Source organism: Spermophilus citellus (genome assembly GCF_964194105.1).
Source record: "Spermophilus citellus genome assembly, chromosome: 13".
NCBI lineage: Eukaryota > Metazoa > Chordata > Mammalia > Rodentia > Sciuridae > Spermophilus > Spermophilus citellus.
The window spans coordinates 26,969,721-26,994,413 of NC_138193.1; the positions used below are offsets into that span (position 1 = coordinate 26,969,721).

At 38.4% G+C, this 24,693-nt stretch overlaps 1 long non-coding RNA gene across 2 annotated transcripts in view; it reads left to right on the top strand.

The window, feature by feature from the left end:
• The first annotated feature begins 1,001 nt into the window (after positions 1-1,001).
• Positions 1,002-24,693, top strand: part of LOC308632582 — a 45,607-nt gene continuing 21,915 nt past the window's right edge. For both annotated transcript variants that reach the window (XR_014018591.1, XR_014018592.1), the window contains exon 1: positions 1,002-1,152. This is a non-coding gene — a long non-coding RNA (uncharacterized lncRNA). The remainder of the gene's footprint in view (positions 1,153-24,693) is intronic.

Consider the following 24,693-nt stretch of genomic DNA (forward strand, 5'->3'; position numbering starts at 1 on the left):
GGGAGCCATAGCTCTGCAAGCTGGAGTGTGACCACTGTGAACTGAGATGTGTTGAAATAAAAAAGAGTGAGTTTTCAAGATACAGCTCCAAAAATATAAATACTTCATTAATAATTTTATATTGGTCATATTTGATAATATTCTGCATATATTGCTTAGGGCCTCTCTTAGTTGCTGAGGCTATTTGAACCTGCCATCCTCCTGCCTCAGCTTCCCAAGCCGCTGAGATTACACTTGTGACTCACATTTTGTTTGAGTCCGATATTGCTGCTTTAGGGTATTGTTTCCCAGTTCAGAGATCAAGATACTTCCTGATAAGACCAGAGAGCAGAAAAGTATTTAAAAAATTAAAGTAATTGCTAATCTTTTATATTCATGAATAATATATAAACATATAATTAAGGTTGATATGAGACAGGGTTCAATGCACATATCTTCCTGGATAGGATAGATTCCGTTACTCAGAGGAAGTCGTGTCTTAAAACATCTGCAGTTTGAATTTCTGGGTTCAGTATATAGATCCTCAAAAGAAAAAGAAAATAGTCAGCCATGGTGGGGCACAACAGAAATCCAAGTTAGAGGCCATTCCAAGTTAGAGGCCACCTTGGGAAACAGAAAAAACCTCATTTCAAAATTCAAAGAGAGAGAGAGAGAGAGAGAGAGAGAGAGAGAGAGAGAGAGAGAGAGAGAGAATATAAAAGGACTGGGGATGTAAATGAGGGATAGAGAGTCCCTGGGTTATATCGCTAATACTGGAGGTAAACAAACCAACAACAACAACAACAACAACAACAACAACAACAAAAAAAAAAAAAAAACAGGAGCCAAGAACCTGTCGTTCTGTTCTCATTCATCCTTGGTTGGGTGCAATCTACTGTCGCTCAGAGCGTTGGCTCACTGGGCTCTGTTCGAGGGGGCTGGCCCTGAAGTCCTGTCCAATCAGGGGCACGTGGGTGAGATCTGTCCAATCCAGCGCAGAGCCCGTGACGAGGGGACGGATTTCTGCCATCTAGCGCCGCTGTTCTCTGGAGCCCACCATTCTTCCGGTCCACCTGCAGCTTCGTTGTCCTATGTCCTGCCGTCCGCGTCGCTCTACCACGGAGGCGCTGGAGACCCACCCTAGAGCGCTGCGCTCCCGACCGCCAGGAAATGGTGAGTGAGCGGGGGCGTCTGGAGCCCGGGCGCTGCGTGGAACTAGCAGGACTGGCGCGACGGGAACCTGAAACGGTGGGTGGGACACCCCGTCCTCTCCAGTCTGCAGTCCCGAGTCCTCCTCAGGGCAGCGCCGCCCTCAGCCACCCTGGCCGTCCTAGCGGAGCGCAGGTCCGCCGCGGCGGGAACCCAGCCCCCTCTCGGGTCCCTGCGTGGTCGCCTCGGCCCTGACTGAAGCCCTGTCTGGGCAGCAGCCTGCCAGCAGCCTGGCCTCGCCCCAGCTGTGAGGTGAGACCAGGGACCATCCTCAGGAAGGGTCCACCTCTGTGAGTGGTGTTCCTGCGTGAGAATAGCTGGGGTCTGTGGGGACCTCCAGCTCCCCCACTTCCTGGGCCTCCTGAATGTGCGGGAAACGGCACGTCCAACCCAGAGGAGCCTGTCCTGTAGCCTGGCTCTTTATAAATGCCTAAGTTATAGATAAACTCCTAGGTTTCCAGCTCCCTGTCCGCATGGCAGTGCCGAATTCTCCTCTCCAGTCTGTGAACTATTTGTTTCCCATGCTACATTTTAAATAGACACATTTTTCTCCAAGTATTGAATGGCACTTTTTAAAGATTTTGTGTTCTGTTTTGAGGGGTTTTTTGTTTGTTTTGTTTTTGTTTTTGTTTTTTATGAGAGGAGAGCAGAAAATTGCTTGAGCATTTGGGGGAAAAAATGTGTGTGCTTTTCCCTTTCTCTTTCCTAAGCACAAAAACTTACCACTATTTTTTTTTTTTTTTTTGAGTTGAGATTCTCCTCTGTAGACTTCATTGTGTGAAGTGTCCACACTCCATCCTCCCATCTTTTCTTGGCCCTGGGTTTCATAAATGCCTGACACAAAGTGCCGCAATCCCCTGTCTAAATCCTCCTGGAGTGTCTAGTGTACACATTCCCTGGGTCGTGTGCTCCTAGAGAATAGCTGGTATTGTGAGGGTGGAGCTTCTCAGAAAATAACTGAATGTCCTGTCCTGATCTTTCTTTCATCTAAAAGGCATTTCAATTGTTTCTTTTATTAGCTACTGTGAATAGCACTTCAATGAAAATGAGAGTACAGTCATTTCTTTGACATACTGATTCCAATCCCTTTAGATATGTACCCAGAATTATTGTTACTGGGTTATATGGTAGCTCTATTTTTAGTTTTTTGAAGAATATTTATGCTATTTAAAATACTGTACAAGATTTATATTCTAACCAACATTCTATAAGGGTTTTGTTTTCCTCATATGTCTGTACTCTGAAGCACTTGTTATCCTGCAACTTTTTGATAATAGCCACTTTAACAACACTGTTCAGGCTGCAGGAGGTCTGCTATTGATTGGTGCATTAAGTCCCTAATGCAATTTAGAATCCAGTCTGTCAAGTTGCCACTAGAAGAGTGTGCTGTGACTTTTTCTGAGATCTGTGGTTTTTAACCCCTTTTCTTCACTACTGGTGGGGATTGTGGCCCTAAGGAGTACTTGCATACCAAAGTAAAACCACTTGTTTATGATCTATGGAGATTTACACATGCTCAGTTACCTTTGCTCACAGAAGATTAGGATGAAACCCCAGGAAGAAAAGGTGTTAAAGTTGAGGCTCTCAGTGCCTGGACAGACTCCTAAGAAGAATTGGAGTTATTACTAGAGTGAACTGCGGGAGGGAGCCCAGGAAGTGCCAAATTCCCACTCAGGCTGCTAGTGGGAGCCTATATTTCCCTTTTTAACTTTATAATTCTGGCTAGACAGCAGTTGGCAGAGTATGCTGACAGATGGAGAGTCAACTCTATGGATAAACTAAAACCTTCAAGATTTAACTAATTGTCATCCCTGGTCCCAGACCACTCATGAAAGTGGTCTTGATACTTGTGTATATGTATGAGGTCCCTTCCTCTCTCAGCACTAGGTAAATAAGATGCAAACCAGAGAAAACTTTAGAGTTCAGATATATATATGGTCCCAATCTTCCTTTCCTAAGTGTCTCAACTCATTTGTGACCTGACTTTGTCTAAGGTCTTGAAACATGTAGATATTTATGGAAACAGTGTATCCATAGAGAAAGGAAGAGGCAGGAGTCTTCTATTCTGCTGAATTTCCAACATTATCCTCCATTAACATCTGCCTTTTATTGTGGTGCTGGGGTTTAAACCCAGACCTTGCGTATTCTGCATGCACACTCTACCAGTGAGCTGTGTGCTCCCAGCCCCAGCACCTAGTTTTAGATTGGATTGGACATCCTTTCAAATCTGATGTAATTCTTGATAAGTTTTGGATTGGTATTTGGCTTTTCTATTGCTCTTGACAATAGAAAATTTACATACATGTGGATTCAGCTATGGGTTTTGTTTTTATTATGAATCCTTAGTCACTATTAATGCACAATTAGAGTTTCATAATATATATTAGTGTCAAGTAATGACAACTACTTGTTTTGCTCTTAGAAATCAGAGGGGGTTTTGGCTAATTTTGTATGTATTTTACAGATGAATTGTAGGGAGTTTTGTCCTTTCTTTCACTAAAAGGAAAGCATGCTGAAATTTTGATGGATAATGTTGGAAATTAACTGTGAGGAAAATGATAATCTGTAGAAGGATGAGTTTTATCATCTACACATTGTGTGTGTGATTGAGTCTTTTATTTGCTTTTGTAAATTTTAATTTTCTGGTAAATTATAAATATTTCCTTTGAAAGCCTGCATACACATGAAGTATCACATGGATGAGACAGCTCTCTAATACTTATCTGATGTTTTCTGTGGTTAAACTGAATGTAATGTGACCAAAAATGTGTCTGGGTCCTAGAAATCATTTTTCCCCACTTTATTATTATTTATTCCTAAGATGCAAACCAGAGAAAACTTTCCCCTCCCTCTAGATTTCAATTGTTTTGACCAGAATTGCTGGGTCCTCACATGTTTTTATGGTTCACACATGCACTCTGCTGATGGTGTATCATGTATCTTCATAGCCAGTTTCTGTAAGCACAAATTACATTTTCTCTTTAGTTCATAATCCATTTATTCCATGTTTTTTTTTATTATTGTTTAATTTTATCTAGCTGATGTGACTTTTTTTTTTTACATTACTCTAAGATTCCTTAAGATTTTTGGAGACTTTTTATCAGTATTAACTATTGAGATATCTCCTTTATAAATCACTCAAGTCGGTTTTTTTTTTTTTTTTTTGGTCCTGTCTTTTTCTTCCCTATTAAAAATGTTTGGTTATATGTGAGGGAATTATTTTCATCCACTGTGTCACTTCTCTTTTTACCTTTTAATGGTAGCATTTGATGAATAAAATTTTTATTTTAATGTTGCCCAATTTTATTATTTTTTAACATGTTGTTTTGTATAACTTTGAAAATAACTCCCTTGTTTTGGTTCTTAGGATTAGAACCAAAGGAGTGCTACCATTGAGCTACATTTCAACCCTATTTGAAATTTATATATTTAGATGCATATAATTTTTATAGCTTTATTGAAGTATAATTGACGTATAATAAGACAGGGTCTCACCAAGTTGCCCAGGCTGCCATAGAAATTTCTATCTTCCTGTCCTAGCTTTCCAGGAAAGCTGGTATTATAGATGTGTACCACCGTGTCCACCCTGTAACTCCCTTTGTTATAATAATTTTTGGATGTTTTGATTTGCTTTTGTATTTAAGTGTCAGAGAACAATGATTTATCATGTGATATGAGGAAAGGCTAGAATTGCATTTATTATCAGTCACACAGATACCCCATTTTCCCAGCAGCTTTCTTTGGAAACGATGCCATTTTTCTACTTTCCTGCAGTGCAAACTCTTGTAACTTATCATTGTCTAAATTGCAAGTGTCTCTTTAAAGGTTCTGTCTTTAGATCAACAGGTCTATTTATTCATCTTTTATGAGGTGTACATTGACTGCTGTAACATTATAGCATACAGCCATGTGTGACACAATGACCCTTTGGTTGGTGATAGACTGCATGTACAGTGACAGTTATCACATATAACCTAGGTATGTAGTAGTGTACCATGTAGGTATCAGTGCTCTGTAGGATGAATGCAAAATAAAAAATTACTTTACAGTGATTTACAGCATTATCATCTACACATGGTATGATTGAGGTTTTTGTTTGCTTCCATAAATTTAAATTTTGTGATAATTTTACATATTTCATTTTTTAGTTGTAGATGAACATAGTACCTTTACTTTTATTTTATTTTTATGTGGCATTGACGATCAAACTCAGTGCCTCACACATGCTAGGTAAGCACTCTATCACTGAGCCACAACCCCAGTCTATATATTTCCTTTTAAAGCATGCATACACATGAATTACAATGACTCACAGTGTTTCCCAGAAAGTATATCAACATTAGATGAGGCAGCCTTGAGAAAATATATAAATATATATCAGATATATATGTATAATTGATACATAATTTTTTTTTCTGAAGTTTAACCTGAGTTCTTTAAATTTTATTTGTCTTTTAAAAGCATGAAAATTTGGGGCTGGGGCTGTAGCTCAGTGTTAGAGCACATGCCTAGCATGTGTGAGACAATGGGTTCAATTCTCAGCACCACATAAAAATAAATAAATAAATAAATAGAAGATAGATAAATAAAAGTATTGTGTCTATCTACAACTAAAAATATATTTAAAAAAATAAAATAGTAAAATAAAAGCATGAAAATTTGACATTGCTGACACTCTGTGCATGTGTTCACTTTCAATATGTTTAAATTTTGCTCTTTTGCCTAAGGCTGTCTTTCTATACTCTCCTTTTCATAAAATTTGCCTTCTCCAAATTATTGAGACTGATTATTAGTTAATGAATTCTTAGGCTCTTTATTAGTTTAACTATTGAAGAATGTGTGTTTCCTTTCTTACCTCAGCTTTAGATGCATACAATTTTTTTAGCTTTCTTATGGTATAATTGACATATAATAACCTGTACATATTTCAGGTATATACTTTTATCTTTTGCATATATATCCTTTCATGAAACCATCACCACATTCATCATAATTAATGTGTCCATAACCCTAAATTGTTCCCTGGTCCTTTTTAAAAATCCTTCCTTTCTGCTCTTCACCACTTTTAAAAACTAATTTTGATCTTATTGGGCAAAGTAAAAATAGGATTAGTTTTAAAATTATATAGATCAATGAATTATCACAAAGGGGACACACCTTGTAGCTAGGGTCTCCATTAAGAATCAGAACGTTGGACTGGGGATGTGGCTAAAGCGGTAAGGAGCTCGCCTGGCATGTGCGCGGGGCCTGGGTTCGATCCTCAGCGCCACATAAAAATAAAATAAAGATGTTGTGTCCACCGAAACTGAAAAATATTCATATTTATATTCTCTCTCTCTCTCTCTCTCTCTCTCTCTCAAAAAAAAAAAAATCAGAATGTTGCTGTACACGGTAGCACATGCCTGTAATCCCAGTTAGTTGGGAGTATGAATCAGGAATTCAAAACTAGCCTCCCAGCTTAGTGAGACCCTAAGCAACTTAGTGAGACCCTGTTTGAAAAAATAAGAATGGGAGGGGATGTGACTCAGTGGTTAAGCACCATCCCTGGCGCACGCGCACAAACACACACACACACATAAGGAAACAGAACATTAATGAACATACATAACCCCCCTTTGTGCCCTCCTTGTCTCCCTGTCCACTCTGTTGTCCATACTTGTGCATTACTTGTAACTACAGAAACTACCTTTCTGTTCTAATGTATACCGCTAAAGTGTTCTTTACAGCAAAAAACAGAAGTGTAAATTTTCTTTCTTTCTTTTTTTTTTAAAGAGAGAGAATTTTTTAATATTTATTTTTTAGTTTTTCGGCGGACACAACATCTTTGTTTGTATGTGGTGCTGAGGATCGAACCTGGACCGCACGCATGCCTCGCGAGTGCACTACCGCTTGAGCCACATCCCCAGCCCATAAATTTTCTCTCTTGAATTATAAGACAAGTAGCCTAGTGGATGCAGCTGTGGGTCCATTATCACTTACCTGCTGTATTAGGACTTACATGTACACATATCATTTTATTTTCACAAATTTGTAAAGTATGAGTACTTATTTTTAATTTAAAAATGAGCAAAATTATATTCCAGGAGCTCAGGGTTCTGCTCACAATTGATAATTACTTGTCAAGAAGCCTGTGGACTCAATGGACAGCAATGACCTCAGATGCATCCTCTGGGGATTTTCTTCAACTGTGAACATCATCATTTCCTAAGTGTTGCATGAGAAATGCAATAAAAATACCTAAGATGTGTTGAGGAAAAATAGCTTCAGCAGCAATATTAAAACAATGTTACTAGAAAAACAAAAACAAAACAAAAAATATGAGATGTAACAGAGAACTCCCTTCTGTGACCTCCAAAATAAGATTGGCTTCAGAACTAAATTCTCACACAGATCAAATGCAAATTTATCGTAAATATTAGAGCTATTTGTAGGTTTGCAAGATTTGTCAGCCATAGAACTTAAGAGATATATTTGGAAACAAACATGAAATACTCAGATTGGGAGGTTTCTCAAGGGAAAATGTCATATTGCCCATCCCAACACATTCCAGAGGAGAGATGGAAGGCTTGTTGAGTCCAGCATCAAGGACTGGGCCGGCCATTAAAATAGATTAGTCTTCTAAGAAAATATTTTAAAATTTACAGGCAGGGTAAATTCAGTTGATCTTCATGGATTTACTTATTAGTTGAAGAGAATATGATGTAAAATAATACATCAGAGACCACAACGTTTTGTGAGTATAAGGTTTTTTTTTAATTTCAATTTTTCAATGAGTTTAGGTGTGTACTTGAATTTCATACAAAATGTATTTTTTACCATTGGCTGAATTCCAAAAATACCTGAGAGCCTCACATTACTCTTACCTCTCTTAGCTACAAAAGGTCTTCACCACATTGCCTCTTGTTTATAATTTGATTGTCACCCACATCTCCTGTGAGGAGGTAAAGTATTGGCCTCAGTGAGTCTCAGCTTTCTGTGCCTGTGTGTGTGTGTTTGACATTCTCTTGTGTCTTGCACTGCATGTAGACTGTTTCATGGCCGCAAGCCTGAAATAAAGATCTTTACATTAATATACTTGATGCAATATTTAAATCAAATTGCTAGGGGTGGTATACTAGGAATAAATTGGACAATGAAAAGATGGACTGAGAAAGCTCAGGTTCCTGATAGTGCAGTGGCAATAAGGACAGAGTCACACGTCTAAGAAGTGCTCCTTCCCACATAGGAAGAGCTTTCTAGTCCCTGCATTCCAGAACACTCTCTGGTCTCACCTTTATGACAACTCTCTTAATGTCTCTCCTCTGACAAACTAAACCCTCCATCTTTCTCCTGACCACATATGGTTGCATGTCTGCCTTAGCTCAGGGCCAGGTTAGTTTTTTGCCTTCTGATATCTGTCTTCTGTTGCATTCAGGAAAAAAGAATATTTATTTGCGGTTTATTCACTTTTTTCTTGTTCAGTATGTCAGAGCAAACTTTTTTTGTTGGCTTTCGCATCAGCCAACTTTACTGAGAAACTGATTATTTTAAAATATATGTTTTCTGGGGCTGGGGTTGTGGCTTAGTGGTAGAGCACTTGCCTAGCTCATGTGAGGCCCTGAGTTCAATCCTTAGCACCACATAAAAATAAATAAATAAAATAAAGGTATTGTGTCCAACTACAATTAAAAATATATATTTTTTAAAAAGGTATATGTCTAACTACAACTAAAACATAAATATATATTTGTGTGTGTATGTATGTTTGTGTGTGTGTATGTATATACACACACACACACATACATATGTTTTCTATTTTAGATTTATTTTAGAACTAGTGATGGTCTCCCTACACTAGTTTCTGTTAAGTGTTTAACATGGTTGAACATCTTTTTCTCTGTTTTAAAATCATATTTATTCCATGTTCACTTTTGGTTCTGGCATTAAACCCAGATATAGTCTACCACTAGCTACATCTCCAGTCCTTTAAAAAGTTTTTAATTTTGAAACAGGGTAGAGCTAAGTTGACCCAATGGACTTGTCCCTGCAAACGTCTGAGTTCAGCCTCCTCTTCTATTTCATTGTGTTGCTTTAGTTATTTTCACACATTAAGACATTAATGTTTGCTTTAGGGAGACATTTATAGAATGTCTAACTTTACCACTGACTTTAGCAGTTTAGACTTGATTCAAAACATAGCTGAAAGCCAGGCATGTTGCACATACCTGTAATCCCAGCAACAAGGGAGACATAGGAAGGAGGACCACAAGTTCAAGGCCAGCCTCAGCAACTCAGTGAGGCCCTGAAAACTTAGTGAGACCCTGTCTCAAAGTAAAAGAAAAAAAAAAAATTAAAAGGGCTGGAGATGTGGCTCAGTGGTTAAGTAACTCTGGGATCAAACCTCAGTATCAACTAACAAACAAATAAACAAAAAAAATAGCTGAAACTGACCAAACACTTGTTTTTTACTCTATATTATTATTCTTAGGCTTTGTGGAACTATATAATGAACTAGATGAAATCCATGTTGCCTGGCCTCAGGAGAGGGTAATTTCTTGGCTAGTTTAACATCACACTTCTGTAGACCTTTTAAAAAAAAAAATCACATTTCTATTGTTTGAAACACCAAGTTGTCATTTTAAAAGAGAAACCAAAATTGAGGCTAAAGAAGGTGAGGTCAGATTTTTCTGTTAAGAACCTACGGCTGATTTTGATTTCATATACTTACAATGTATTGGAGATAACCATTCTGGCAAAATTGCAGATATTGGATTTTAAGAGAGAATTGGAAATAAAATGAACAAGTATAAAGTCTGTGTATGTTGGCGCTTTAGTCAGTGTGTACATTTACACCCTGGGTCTTATTTATTTATTTTTTTAAACCTTTTTTTTTTTTTTTTTTAAGAGAGAGAGAGAACTTTTAATATTTACTTTTTGGTTTTCGGCGGACACAACATCCTTGTTTGTATGTGGTGCTGAGGATCGAACCCGGGCCGCACGCATGCCAGGCCAGCACGATACCACTTGAGCCACATCCCCAGCCCCCCTGGGTCTTATTTATGCTCAAGTTCTTTGTTCTCAGGGTTTGTTCTGTCTCATGTTGAGTGGCATGTGGCTCCCCTCTCATGCAGCTGAGTTTGCTCAGTTGCTTCTCTATGAAAACATGGCTATGAGAAGAAGATGGATTCTTGTTATTCCCCCACATAGTCTTGTGTCTAGTGTGCTAGATGCAGCCATAGGCCCTTTGCCCTGGTGCAGGTAGGAGAGCCAAGGCAGGAGGAGCCAGTAGGCTGAGGTGGCCAGGGAACTGAGCACCTGGTGAGGTTGAGCACACTGAAGTGCAGGGAGACCAAGGGTAGACCCTAGATGAAGTAAACAGGCAGCACTACAATGCACATGCATGAAGCCCTACAAGGTTGTGGTTGGCCACGCAGAATTCTCAGCCTATGTCAAGAAAATAATCATAATAGTAAGGATAATAGAATGTTACTTAAGATATGAAAAAAGGTCATTTTAACAATAACAAATGGTATAGAATAAATATGAGAAAGAGTGGTATTAGATGATCTTCCAAAAAGAAATATAGATTTGTGCCTGGAATGTGGCTCAGTGGTAGAGAAGTTTGCCTGGCATGTGCAAGAACCCAGGTTTAATTCCCATCACTACAATTAATGAAAGAAAAAGAATAGTCTTTTTTTAATTTCTATTTTTTAGAGTATTATAGATTTTGCCCTGCTGGTAATCAAACACAGGGTTTTTGCACAAGCTAAATAAGTACTGCACCACTTAACTACAATGGGTCCAGAAAACACTATTGTTTTAACTTGTGTGTGGGTTAAAAAAACCTTATAGAATATTCTATATTTATGTATAAATTATATATAATCATATTATACATCATTGCATAATTAATGACTTATTTATATGTAATTCATTATATATAATTCATTATTATGTCTCTTTGTATGAAGTTCTGTTTAGGAAATATGCTTAAACCATGCAATTATGTAGTACTATATAAGTGTGTAAAAATTATACATATATAAAATCTGTACATATATAAACAAATGTAGATACAGATGCATAAATCATATATCAATATATCATAATTCAAGGTATTCATACATTTGTTGTGAAAACTATTTTTTTAAGAGAGCGAGAGAGAGAATTTTTAGTATTTTATTTTTTAGTTTTCGGCAAACACAACATCTTTGTTTGTATGTGGTGCGGAGGATCGAACCCGGGCCGCACGCATGCCAGGCAAGCGAGCTACCACTTGAGCCACATCCCTGCCCCTGAAGACTATATTTTCTCCACTGAAATTCCTGCTATCTCTTGTAAATGAACAGTTATGTTTGTTTTAAGTTATTTCTAGGTTTTCAGTCTGTTCCACCAATCTATTGTATACTCCTCACCAAATATATCACTATGTTGATGACTGTAACTTCATAGTGAACCTTAAAGCCAGATGTGTCCATCTGTAAGTTTCTTCTACAGTATTGTTGACCATTCTGCATGCTTTGCTTTTCCATATAGCCTTTAGGATCAAGTTTTTTGGTATTTGTGAAACAGCTTATAAAGATTTTTATCATAATTATATTCAATTCATTTATTATAATTGGAGGTAACTGATATCTTAATATTGAATTTTCTTATCTGTGAAGGCTAACTTACATCTTAGTTATTTTTTTAATATTTATTCTTAAGTTTTTTTAGGTGGACACAATATCTTTGTTTTACATTTATGTGGTGCTGAGGATGGAACCTAGTGCCTCTTGCATGCTAGGTGAGCATCTACCTCTGGGCCACAACCCCAGCCCCTTAATTAGTTATTTTTCCAGAAATTTGGATATTCTGTTATACCAACTTGTCAGATTCATATGTTTTTTTTTTCTTGGTGTTCTGAAAGTGGTATTGTTTTTTTCATTTCAAATGCAAGTTTTCACAGATACACAGAAAAACAATTGACTTGTGTATTAATCTCTTATTCTACAAATTTGCTATAATCTTGTTTCAGGACCTTTAGATTTATTTTCTTGATGTTCTACATAAATAATTATGCCATCTGTGTAAAAAAAGGAAAACCAGTTTTACCTTTTCTTTCTTAAACTGAATGCCTTTTTCTCCCTTTTCTTTCCTTGGAATTTTCTGTAACTGTTGATATGAACAATTCTTTATTCTCTAACTTGTTAGTGTGATGGATTACGTGGTTATATGAATTTTGAATCAGCCTCCCTTGTGTGAAATAATCCCTATTTGGTTTTAGTGTAAAATTTTGGAATTGCAGTATGGAACACAAACCAGTATATCTTGTGCTAGAAGATACTAAAATTCTTTTAAAATAAATTAAAGTTTTGAATATATATTTTTTAAAAAAATATTAAAAAGTCCCTCCATGACTCAAACTTTAAAGATGTGGGACACAGAATAAATAATCACATTGCTTTGCTCTCACCCAAGTAAAGCAAATATCAATGAATTAACATTCAATAAAACATATGGAAGGTAGGAAGAAAACAAAGTAGGGACAAATCATCCTTAGAGAAAAATTCCAAATAAATACAGGCGCTTTGGGGCTGGAGTTGTGGCTCAGTGGTAGAGTGCTTGCCTAGAATGTGTGAGGCACTGGGTTTGATTCTCAGTACCACATAAAAATAAATAAAATAAAGGTATTATGTTAATCTACAACTAAAACATATTTTTTTAAATATATAGGGGATTTATACACAATACAAAGTCACCAATCAAATAGTGTAGGAGTATCTCCTGTAGGCATTCTTCACTGATGATTACAATACTTGTGGGTGAAACAAGTGAGAATATTATATTATCTAGCTTCATGTGAATTCTCTTTAACATTCATTAATACATTTTTCTCTTAATTTCTTTGAAACCTAAGATGATATAGAACAAAAATTATAACACTATATTGTGGAATTTATACTGTGCAATACAGCACTTATGATTCTTATGCTAAAGGATAGAAGAAAAACAGTCTAATATATTATTATATTAATATTTTAATTATTAAATTGATACTATAATAACTATAAAATTATGATATGTTAAGATACATATTGTAATCCATAGAGCAATGGGTGAAAATAAATAGCTATGTCATTTAAATACTGGTAAGAAATTAAAATGAATAAAACAGGTATTTTTTTAAAAAGTGCTTAGGCCCTCCAGTTCTAATGGTGAAAACCAGGAAGTAACCTAGATGTTTTGTAATACTGAAGTGAAATGACACATTGTCGTGCATTCACACAATAACACACTGCTCAGCATTACAAAGGAGCATGTTACTGAAGCACACACCCCAGTTAAATCTCACCAACATTGTGTGCTGATACAGCTAGACCTAAAATCATGCTGGTACACTTCTATATGATTTCAGGCACAACAAATGTATGGTTCAAAAATTCTAACAGTAACTTGCATGTGGGGGGATAAAACTTGACTGGGAATATCCACAGATATTTTTCTTGAAATATTTTAAATATTCTATGCTTAAACACTGTAAGGTTTTATTGGTGTGTTTGTCAAAACAACACGGTTAATATTTGTTATATTCAATATGTGTACACATGAACTCACCCAAAAGTAAATAAGGTGGGGTTTGGCTGGGGAGTGGGTAGGCACACAGGGGAAGGGAAAATGGCACATAATGAGCAGATGCTGCATCTAGGTGGTAGGTATATTGTACTATTTACTTTATTTTATATATTTTTTAAAAAATTTATATAATAAACCATCTGTATAAATGCATGCTTTTATACAAATACATGCATGCTTTCTGTATGTTTTGTATGCACATTGTATATGAATGTAAATGTTAAATATGATTGATTTGCCCAAAATTCAGTATCTTAGAATAACTGTAGCATTTGGTTTTTGTTTTAGAGTAGGACATGTTTGCTCATCTTATGGATTTTAATATTATGAGAAATTTATCTATGTCCTATGTCTTTGGGTGGTTCCCTACATCTTTTTATTTTGGCCCCAATTTGGTAAGTGGCCTTGTTTTTATTTATTTACTTACTTATTTTTTTCAGTGTAAGAGGGCTTTAGTACTGAGTTGTCTCTACAGGACCTTTAATGTTGTTATTTTTATTTTTTAATTTATTTGTTTGTTTGTTTATTGTTTTTTCATGTGAGAAAGGTTTTCACTAAGTCGCTTTTTGGTTACTGTGGAATTGGGAAAGTTTTCTTCATTTGGAAAACTCAGACTTCATCTGAAAAGAAAGACAGAATGAAGGATTGCAGACACAGCTACATTTCTTTATGCTTTATAATATCCACCTCCTTGGCATTGTTCTTTTTATAGCTGTTCCCTTTGAGTGGCATAATCTCCTTCTGAGCTGTTCATCTAAAATGGCTCATGTACTTCACCAACAGAATGCAGTGAGTATAGAAATGTACCAGTTTTATTCCTCTGCCTAAAAATGTCTTCAGTGCTTTTGTCTTTCCTTTTCCAAACCCCACTAACTCCATGGGAACAAGCCTACATTAGATTTATGAAGGATAAGATGCCATGAGGAGGAGAATGAAAGTGCCCCAGGGGACTGCCAACTGTCCCCCAGAAGCAGATCCACCAAGTTAAACTGCAGAACATAGGACTGATGGAGCCCAACTGAGTCTAGAAGAATAGCCTAGATAAGCCCAGCCTACATATGTCTTAAGGTGATTTAACAATTTCAATCATAAACTGTTAAGCTTGAGGGTGGCTTATTATGCTTGATAGCTATTCAACAAACCCCCATTATAGTTTGCCACCTGGGGATGTGGAACACTTTGAATGTACCTGGTCTGTATTGAGAAGTCATAGAAGCTTAAACCATAGAGTGAGTTTTGAAGGTTTAGTACCAAAAATATGTAAAATTAATTAATAATTTTATATTGGTCACATATTACAATGAAAATATTTTGGATATGTTGGGTTAAAGGTATTATTACAATTTATTTCACTTGTTTCTTTTAATTTTTATGCGACCACTACAATTTCAAAGTTACACATGTGGCTCAGTTTCATGGACAGTGCTGTCTCCTTTTGTAGAGATCAGACTCACTCTTGAAATTATGAGAGGATGAGCTGGGTGTGGTGGCTCATACCTGTATTCCCATTTGCTTGGGTGCAACAGGAGTATCACAAATTTGAGGTCAGCCTCAATATCTTAGTGAGACCCTGTCTCAAGATAAATCTTAATAAAGACTGGGGATATAGCTCAGCGACAAACTTCCCCTTGATTCAAACACACACGCACATGCACATGCACTACCAAAACACAAAGGTTATAAAACTTGAAAATTAAAATTAATTTTGCCTGTATTATTTACATTTGTGAATATATGTTATTGATAGTCTTATTGGTAAATGGATATAACCTTAGATTCCAGGTGAATTTCACTTGTCCCTTTGCAAATTCAGCTATTCTTCAAAGTAGGAAGTAGGAAGCTGTGTTTGAAAGGGGTTGTACGCAACAACCTAGCAGTCTTGTGTTCTGTAGCCAGAGTTCGGATTTCTTCACATGCCACTTGGGGCCAGAGGTATCTGAGCCTGTAGTTTTGTTCACTCCTGGTTGATGAGGTGATTATTATCCAATCAGAGGCATAGTCAGATAATAGGATGTGGGCTTCATAATGTGGAAGATTTTATCTCTGGCTCAAGCAAATCTCTGAATACATCTTCAGGTTCTCTGATATGTGAGTGGCTTTGTCACTCTGACTTTTAGGTACTGGAAGATTTGTACACATGTTGCCTGGACACACCAGAAACCAGGAAATGGTTATGTCTGCCCATGGTTAGTGTTGTTTGGAAGCAGCCAGAACTGGCTGTGGGAACCTGGGCTTTTCTAAGGTCAGGGATTATATCTGAATTCCATTTCAATGCTAGGACAGCTTAGTGTTTTGTTTTTTGAGGCCTTATGGTTAGGCTGGACTGGCAGCCAGGGCCCTGGTTGTTTTATCCTGTGCCCAATTGAGTCATCTTTGTGCAGCTCCTTCTCTATACCTCACACTGGCCCAGAATGGGTGATGAAGACAGGCAGGGGATCCTGGGAGAATCCTGACCCATGTAAGAGATTCAAATTTGGAGTAGCTGTGGTCTGTAGCATTCCTTGACACTCTTTTCTACAGTGAGGTCATCCATTCTGTACCATGCTTTCCAAATCTGTGGAGAGCTTGCTCTTTCTAAATGCTGTATTCCTCCATTCAGTTCACTACTTTTTACATATTTGCCTATGCTACATTTCAAATGACAAAATATTTTAATTCATTTTTATTGAGTTATTTATGACATTTTAAAAATGAATATTCATATGACAGGAAAGCAGAGTATAATCACCTGACACTCGGATTTTAAACATCTTTTTTGTACCTCTTCTCCATTTATCCTCCCTAGCACAGTTGCCATATTAGGATGTGTTTTTGTTGTGTCTCCCCTTAGGAAACTTGACAAGGTGAAATTTCCTCAGTCACTGCAATATCTTTTCCTTGTCTTGCTTTTAAAACCTGCATGAGACTGACATAGGTCCCTACAGGTGCTTTGTCCCTTAGAGTTCCTAGAGAATATCAGGCTCTGTGTACTCCTCTCCTTCTACAGAGCAGCTTGAGTTTTGGAGATGGCGGCTCTTTTGGGAGCAGCTGGATACCCTGAAGAACACAGGAATACACTGGTGTAGGTTTCATCTAAGGACATAATGGATTGGGGCATTGGGATTATCTTCCCCAAACTCTAGCTTCAATTCCTTGCAGACACATTGTTTGTCAGCCATTTATCTTCTAGTAATGAAAGAAAAGGCAAAGATGATCCTTGTTCTTTGGATCTTCAGAGTTGTGAAGGAAAATTAAAGTATTCCAAAGAAATAGGAAGATCATTTCTAAATTGTTATTTCCAGGGTATTTCCAGGGCAAAACTCACTTCATGCAGATACAAGGGTACAACACAGTATTTCATGGTAGGGATATTTATGGGAAGAATTTCCTATTTGGCAGGATGACCTGACTTTTCCCTAAAGTCTAGCATGTTTGTGTTCAACCCACCCGTACACCCCCCTCTCCAAGTTTGTCAATTTGAAAAACATGTTCATTAATTTCCAGCTCATTTTTTATGAGCTATGTTTTTTGTTTGTTTGTTTTGGGTACTGGGTGCATTTAACCACTGAGCCTCATCCCCAGCCCTTTTTCATATTTATTTTAGAGACAGTCTTGCTAGTTGCTTAGGGCATCACCAAGTTACTGTGGCTTGCCTGGAACCCAGTGACCCTCCCCCTTCCACCTCCTGATCCAGTGGTACTATAGGCATGTGCCACCATGCCCATCTAAGTTTTTTGTTGTTGTTGTTTTGTTTTTTGTTTTTGGTACTGGGGATTGAACCCAGGGGTGCTTAATAACTGGGCCACATTTCCAGCCCTTTTTATATTTTATTTAAAGACAGGGTCTCACTGAGTTACTTAGGACCTCTCTAATTTCCTAAGGTTGGCTTTGAACTCATGATCCTCCTGCTTCAGCCTCCCAAGCCTTTGATATTATAAGAATCTGCCACTGTGCCTGGCTAAGTTATGTATTTTATCAATAGTAGTAGAAAGACGATATTTCCTAAGAGGCAAGATACAGGTGGATTTTAGCCACTCCAAAAGAAGAAGTTGTAAACTGAGGCCAACTTTTGAACCTATAAAATGATATTGATGAGGCCTGCTCTCTCTCATGAGCCTCCTCTACTGCTGTCACATTCTTCTCACATCAAGCATGTTAGGGCCCTCCATGAGACCAGAAAAATGGGGGATCTTTGTTTCTAGTTTTGATGGAATGGTGAATTTAATGACCTTTTTGAGAGTATAATTTTTAGTGATACTGTACACTGTCATATGTGTCATTCAGATTTGGATAACAAGTAATTTTATTTTAAAGATGCATTGACATACTAGGAAAGCAAGCATCTCTGGGTTACACAGAGAAGCACTTGCTTTCTGTCCTTGTCCCCATTGCTGATCCAATAATAAGGAAAAAGTTTTGAGGAAATGGAAAAAATAAGTTTTATTGCTGTGCTGTTCAAGAATAAACAGAGAGGAATCCTGTCCCAGAGGCTGTGATTCTAACTACTCTAGGGGAAAATGTGCCTTTAACGAAAAGTCTACACTCTAACTGTGCCCTATCAGGAGTTATTCTTAAGAGGTAGTCACATCTTAGATCTTCTGGTGTCAGCCCTGAACTCTTGATTTTTTTCATTCCTGTGGTGCAAGAGCTGAAGGAGGGATCATTGACCTAGGACAAGAAGAGGGTTAACCTTTCTCCTCTCATGGTTTCAAAGGTGGAAAGGGAGAATTTTTTTTAAAGTAAGTTTTATAATAAATCCTAGAGTTTTTTATAATAAATCATTGAGTTTTGGAGATGGAGGCTCTTTTGGGAGCAGCTGGATACCCTGAAGAACACAGGAATACCCTGGTGTAGGTTTCATAGAGGCAGAACAGCAAATATTATTTTTCCCACAGTCAATTTTTATTAAAAAGAAAAAAAAAACCACGGGTGACTATATCTCTAAGCTGTTTTCTCCACAGACTAGGTGGTGAAGGGGTTCCTCGAATAGAAGGTATTTACCAGTTGTTATAATTTTTCCTTTTGCATTTTTACTAGAAGGGACAGAGGGGCAATTCTTCCAGGTGACCTGGAAGAAACGTGTTCTTGTACATCAGTTTTTTTGACTGATGGTTGTACATACTATTTTAACTAAGTTTTTGTTGAGGGTGTTGTGCTATTGCCCTATTTTCTGTTATCCCATCATGGTGTAAGGAAGGATCTCTAATACACTGTTTCTTTGTGAGTTCTATTTAATCCAGCTGCTATGAATACTGTTTAGTGGAGAGCATTTGAAAGACACCTATTCACAATGCACATGGGTTTCTTGACATAATTTAGACTCCATTTTTTAATATATATTTTTTAGTTGTGGGTGGACACAATGTCTTTATTTTATTTATTGATTTTTTAATGTGGTGCTGAGGATTGAACCCAGTCCCTCATGCATGCCAGGTGAACACTCTACCACTGAGCCACAACCCCAGCCTTAGACCACATTGTTTTTAAGGTGAGATTTGTCTTTTCTATTTTCTTGTTCATTGGGGTCTCCAGAGTGCATATAACTTTCTTTGGATATGCAATGTGTTCCTTACATGTTGAGCTATGAAAAGGTTGAGTATGAAAAGGTTTGCATTGGTCTGATTCAAGCTGAGGTTCAAGGCCCTAACAAAGAGTTTGTTCTTTCTTGACCTTTCGGTTACAGCCCAATTTCTCTAGGTCACCTAGATGTCAATCTTCTGATGACCAGGATAGTGTATGATTGCTACCTGCTTTGGTGTGCCCACAGCCTATATTAATGCCAGTATTTTCAAGGGCATGCTTAATGCATTGTTCTTAGCTGCAAGGACTCCTCTTTCCTTGAAGATAGCTCCATGTGCCTACACTCTCATGAGAGCATATTTTGAGTCAATGTAAATGCTTACCTTCTTTCTTTTGGTCAGTGAGAGCTCTTGTCAGAGAAATTAGCTTGCCTTTCTTGGTTGATGTTTTAGCAGCAGGGCCTCAGCTTTAAATATCAGTTGTTCCTTGACTACAGAGTATCCAGGTATTCACTGGCCATTGACCCTGAACTGCTTTTTATCTTCAGTAGCCTATCATTGACCCCAGTCTGGCTCAATGATAGGCTACTGAAGATAAAAGCACTTGTGAAGAGTCTCCAAGCTTTCTGAGGAGTCATGCTCATTAAATCTGCTGGCAACAGGGTTGTTGATTTAAAGTGTCATGGGTTTTTTGAGATTGACATTTGGACTGTCTGATAAGGTGGCTTTGAATCTCCCTACCCTCCCAGCAGTCACCTGGCACCCATACTTCTGTTTGAGCAGCACCACAACTTGATGAAGAACACAGAAAAATGGGTTGTCCTGACCAGGCATTACCTTAAAGAAATTATCAATTAGCTTTGAGGGGAGTGTGTCAGTTTTCCCCCTCCACCCATCAGAGCTTCTTTCCTATGTGCAGGGTACTCTGTCCAATGAAGGTCACATTGACTACTGTACCAGGGATTAAATCCAGGGTCCCTTAAACACTCAGCCATATACACTAATTTTATGCTTTATTGTGATACAGGGTCTCCGTAAGTTGTTTAGAGCCTCTCCAAGTTTTCTGTGGCCTCCCTAATTTGCTGAAGCTGGCCTCAAACTTCTAATCCTTTTGCCTCAGCCCCACAAATCACTGGAATTACAAGCATGCACAACAACTGCTAGTCCATACAGAGATTTTTAGGGACCTCCTTCTGCAGAAACCAGTAGGACCAAGAAGCAGATGCCTTCATAAATGGAGACTTGAGGGGGGTATTGTATATGCTGAGGTCTGTGTACAAAAGTCTGGACTTCATTCAGAGCCATGTACTTTCAGGTGCTAGGGAATAGGATTATGACACAAAAGTTGGGGCAGTTTGCACTGGAGGCCTTGCCTCTCTTCATCCAAGCTGACCTTATATCTACATGGGTATAAGCCCTGCTGCTTCACTAGAGCCTGGCTAGTCCAGGGCCCAAAAGGTCACAGTTTTTTTTTTTTTTTCTTCTTCCCTCTAGCCATTTACTCTTATCCAGACCTGTTTTTTTTTTTGTTTTTTTTTTTTTTTTTTTTGCCATTGCTTATGCTGTCCATCTTCTTAAACATTTAGGATGATGGGGTACTGTCATAGGGAAAATTGCTCTGCCTTGGGGATGAGTATCTTCTGAGCAAATGAGTTGTCTTTGAAATCCCAAAGCAGAGACCATCCCTGTCCCCAAGTCATAATTTAGTGGTTACAATACCCCTCCCATGTCTTTTGTGTGTGTGTGTATGTGTATCTTTTCCCAGCTTAGGCAAAGGAGGCTGAAGACATGGCACAGGCCACATCCTCTTCACTTACTTCTCTAAACCCCAGAAGCTTATCTGGGATTTTTCTTCTGACATAGGGCTGGTTTTTCTGACCCACAGTGGGTTGATCTGCAGCTGCCTGGGACTGGGCTGAGAAACAGTGCTGGGCATGCTTTTGTTTTCTGGTGTCTTGCTATCCTTGCACACCACAGGCAGTGCCTTTCTACACCACTGTCTTGTTTCAGGCCACTCAGACTCCTCATGCAACTGCGTGAATACCTGCACTTGTATTATTTCTTCTATTTACCTATCTCTGACAGAGCAATTCCAATAGCAAGATCATAATAATTAAGAAAGTCATTCAGTGATCTGATTGTTACAGTAAAACATCAGCTGTTTTTGGACAGGCTTATACCTAGTTTTGGCCCTCTCAGCCAGGATTTTTCTCAAGAGTCTGCAGGTGAGATCAATGCAGCATTGCCCATGCCTTATAGGGCCAGCAACATTCAATCAAAAGCATAGAGACAACCAGAAGAGATCCCCAAACTAGGACCAATAGAAGGGAGCCTTTAAAACAGAGCTGACAGGGGGAAAATCTCCTAAGTTTCCTACTCTCACTGAAGCACAACTCTGACACCAATGGTCCCATAGATGTCCACAGGGATCAGGTTTCTTCCCCCATAGGGGGCCAGATGTGTGGAATCAAGGGTCTCAGTGTGCACACTTGGGGAGCTCTTCAGATGTCCAATTTGGTATCACTTTACTGCATTTAGTTTCCTTTTTTCTATAGTAGACCCAAGGTGGAGCAACCCACAACATTCAGGGAGAGAATCGGGAGATCCCAGAAACCAAGGAGCCTTGGCAGCTTCTGGGAAGGCCTCTCAGACCCTCTCTTTATTTAAAGAAACAGCTCCTCCAGGACAACCTGAGGCAAACTTACCTGTCTTCTAATTCTCCGCACTCAACTGTCAATGAGATGATCAGCCACAGTGTATCCTCAGTGTGGATGTGCACTCACAGTGCCAGACCTACCTAAGAATGCTTGAACACGTCACTGTCGGTTTTCTTCATACAACCAAATTTGATAATGAGAGCTTGGTCCTTGTCTCCAATAGTAACCTAATAATGAGAATAAGGTTTTGAGAGAAAGGAACTTTTGTTGCTTTTCTATCAAAAGAGAAACAGAGGGGACTCCTGTTCCAGATTCTGTGAGTCTAATTGCCAGGTGAACAGAGTGCCTTTAAAGCAGTAATCCAAGCCTTTTCTCTAGCTGTACGTTGTCAGGAGTCATAATTCCCTTGTTGTCTGGATCTCTTGATTCCTGTGGTACATGAGCTGAATGACACATAACCAAGTTAAGTCCTGACTTAAGATAGGAAGGTCGATCTAATTTTCCCCATGGTTATGGAGGCATAGAGGGAAAAGGGAAAGAAAAACATAAGTCAGTTTTTTAAAAACCCACAGTGGTAGAGCAATGAAGGTTATCATCAAAACATGAAGTGGACCACTGTTATATTCATAGGAAAAAGCAAATAGAATACTTTGCAGGTGGGAATTGGGGAGCTGATAAAGAATGGAACATTTCTATCCAGGTGGGCATTGTGGTGGATGCCAGTATTCCCAGGGACTCAGACATGGAGGCAAGAAGGTCACAAGTTCAAGGTCAGCCTGGAGAATTTAGTAAAATCACGAAAGATCAAAATAATGGAAAAGGCTGGAAATGTAACTGAGTTGGGTAGTGCCCTGGGTTCAGTCCCCAGACCCCCCCCACACACACACACACATACACACACAAAATTCAGATGTAAGATGAAAGAATCCTTTGCCATGAAGCCAGAATGTGCTTAGGAGAGTATAGGAAAAGAGTGAGTGTTGACTGAGGCTGAGGTGGGTCACATTCCATTGGGTTGTTGGCAGGAGGGAAATTTAAGCCAATGTTAGTTAATAAATAGTTGTTCTGACCACTAAAAGCAAACTGTTCAGCTAATTGTTTATGAATGTTTGGATTATTATAGTTAAGATAAGAAGGACTATCTAAGTCATAATGAAATAAGTGACTTTTTTTTATACCAGGTATCAAACCCAGGGTTGCTTAACCACTGAGCCACATCCACAGTCTGTTTTATATTTTGAGACATGGTCTCACTGAGTTGCTTATGACCTCACTAAGTTATTGAGGTTGGCTTTGAACTTGAGCCTCCTGCCTCTGACCCCCAAGCTGCTGGGATTATGGGTATACCACCATACCCAGCTTGTAATTCTGGAAGAGGGAGCATTTCCACACTGTGAAAAAGGGACATATGGTGCATTGGCATTCCGTGTCCTGAATGAAGATATAGGAGTAGCCCACTAAAGCAGGGTGGAGACAACTCTGCCAATTCCTGATGGCCAGAGTAAAACTGTGCCAAAATTCAAAGGTTTTTTATGAGCAAGAAACTGGCTGAGAAGACCTAAAGCCAAGAATATGTCATTCTGCCATCATTCACCCAGAATTTGAATTGCACTTCCTGGCACTCTATGCCACGGTGGGGCCTGATACTTTCTTCAATCATGGATTCTGGGTGTGAATTGCCCAGTCAGGCCTACAACCAGAAAGGAGGTGGTATTCTTCCACAGTTGCATAGAACTTTGTCTTGCCTCTAGAACTCTGGAGTGTCCTCTGTTTGTGAGGCCCAGGTGGCTCTGCTGGGGCCTGTGATACCCTCTGAAGTGCAGGTCATACAAGAACTCTAGGAAGGTGCTAGGATACTTAGAATGCCAGCAAATGTAGAATCTTTTTGGTAAAAGAAAAAATCAGATGTGGGGGGACTGTGTCCTACATAAAATTAGCTCCGGAAGCAACTATTCTAAATTCACTACAATGCCATTATGTCCCTTTGACCTCTGTGGACCATGCAATGGGATATCAGGAAGTAGCTTGAACCCAGGGCATTCTGTAACTACAAAGAGCCATCACTGGGTATCCCTAGGTCTTCTCAGTTTGTGCAGAGTACGCCAACATCACCCTGTGAGAAGCCAACTTTGTAGATATGGTCTTTATGTGAGAAGTACTTTGTTGACAGCAGACATCAGCTCATCCTTTCTCCCCAGGGTTATTCATTTTCTGTGATTCTTCCACATTACGAGAGGCAGAATCTCAGAACTTAGACCCTGTTTTCTCTATAGCTGTTCACAGAACTGACAACAAATCTTTCTTTTTTTAAATTTTCTCCACAGATTCCAAAATATCATTTTTTTCTCTGCAGTTCACAGGATTATCAGCAATGTTTACTTATGCAATAATTGAAACTGACACATTATCTTAGTTGTCACATATCACTATGTAATAGATGATGCTTTTGAAATGTTTGTTGTCAGGAATTTAATGTTTCACATGGGAGAAGAGCAGAGAATAATCATCAAACGCTGCTTTAAAAAAAAAAACAAAAATCTTTGTGCCTCATTTTTTCTTCCTTAGGCACAGTCATCTTATCACCATATCTTTGACAAGTGTTCTGGTTTATAACTGGCATGTTTACAAAATCTCACGTGTTGAGACATAGTCCCCAGTTTCAGCAAGGTGTTTTTGTGAAGATGCAAGAACCAAAACAAGACTCCTCCCACACTGAAACCTTATACCTACCAATCCCCTTGGATCTGTACCACTAT